We start from the raw sequence: 2,085 nt of genomic DNA, 5'->3' as shown, positions 1-2,085 counted from the left end.
TGTTGCTTCAACTTCAACACACAGACCACACCCTGCTTGAACACTGCTGCCCTCTGCAAGCACTCTTTATGAAGCATAATGACACAGGAATGTAACAGAAAGTGAAAAGGATGTTGACGAAAGCCTTATCTTGAAATAAAAGCAACTGATGAAGTAAATGTCACTCGACTAGTGCCGGATTCACACAATCTATGTGTTTTGTGTAATATAGGTGTAGGTCAGTCTTTCCCAATGGGTGGTCTGCAGACTCTTAGGGGTGCGTGACATTAGGCGTATTTACATCGCATAATTTATAAAATATATAAATAATGATAAGGACCATCTGTTTGTATGTACTGTATATTCTATGCTTATAATGTAACTAAAGGTTTCTAATTGGTAAATGTTTAGCAGGAGTACAGAAATACGTAACATACAAAATTTATGAGAGAAATGGAAGATACAAGTAGTTAGACCTAACATAGCCTAACCTAATCTATATTAAACTAATTAAAACTATCCTGAACTAACCTAGAATTAACAGAAGTAAGCGAAATTCCATCACTTTTTCGAAAATTACGCTAGACCCCCACACTAATATAATTTAACATAACCTTACCGAAACTAACCTAACCCAAGCACGTAGCCAGGATTTCGTGAAGGGGGGGGGGGGGTCCGTGACATGAAATACTGTGGTCATCATACCAGCGGCTTGATAATTCTAAACTTTTTTACTGGAACATATATTGGTTCGTTTAGCAAGGATTTCGTAACGGCGGGGGGGGGGGGGTGACATGAAATTCTGAAGGCCCAGAAGCTCGATCAATCTAAACTACTTTACTATCAACATAGTTTGCTAGGACAATAAAATGAGGATATGTTGCTACGTATTTTAATAAACTATGAAGAAATCTCGAGTAAAATAATAAAAAAAAGTATTGAAAAATTTATAAACTAGGCCTATTTACGTCCTTCCTCTGTTTATACAAATATAACAATTTTCCTTTCATTATGACCTAACTATTATAAAAAGTAGATATTCACTATTGTAAACAGTACAAACTCAATAATGTCTTGTAAAGTATTTTACAATATCTGCGTTCCTTTCTCTGTTGAATCAAATGTTAACAGAAATTTCTTTGCACATAATTTTTTGTTTTTATTTTTCCGTCAACTATTGTCTGTTCCAAATGACAGGTCAAAAGAGCAGTAGAAAATTGTTTTTGAAATAACATGTTTGATACTGCAAGGATGCAATGAAAAATTATGATAAAGAAACGTCCACACTGTTACACAACGGCACTATGCTTTCGGAAGCTTGAAATCTTCCTGACTAGCAGCAGAAATTCTGACAATTCCGTAACTTTTCTAGAAATTGCAAATTCCCTGACTCTTCCAGGATATCTCGCTCACCTCGCCACCATGTATTGCAAGTAATACAAATCTCCTCATAAGAAAGAGTAACCAAAAGCTTCCTGTAGTTTATTTTTAACGCTGATCCTTCTTTTTCTCATTTCATTTTGTTTCATTCTTCCTTATTTTTTCATTTCTTGTCTCGAAGGGGGTCCGGACCCCCTTGGCTACGTGCCTGCCTAACCTAACCTGAAACCTGAACTAACCTAATACGAACATAAACTACCGAAATTCTAACTTTTTTTAAAAAAAAAGAAACAATAACTGGATCCCTTCTGCTAAACATTGTCCTAATTTGTGTTACCAACCTCTGAGCTACTATCTCTACGCTGATAGCAAACTTGAAAGGTATGAGGTTCATACCTTGCCTTAAAAATTAAAAATAGCTCTGGCACTGGCATAGGTAATGTAAAGAGGCCCCTCCTGTTAACCTGCTCCATCACTAATTTGGTAATTTTTGTATATAAAGTGCCTACATTAGACACAAAATAATATTTTATAATGTGCAAATGGCTTTTAGCAATGGCATGTAGTGCTGTTTCCGCTCAGGGAACAGGTTATGTATAGTAATACACCCTTTGGCATTGTCAAACACAAGGTAGTATTAACATGTGAATCATTATGTTCATGGGTTTTCTCGGAGTTCTCTCATTTCTTCCTACATTATCATTCCGCTAATTATTTCACAACCAT

Source organism: Thermobia domestica, chromosome 7, assembly GCF_964235325.1.
Source record: "Thermobia domestica chromosome 7, izTheDome1.hap1.1, whole genome shotgun sequence".
Classification (NCBI taxonomy): Eukaryota; Metazoa; Arthropoda; class Insecta; order Zygentoma; family Lepismatidae; genus Thermobia; species Thermobia domestica.
This window is presented reverse-complemented; position numbering follows the sequence as displayed.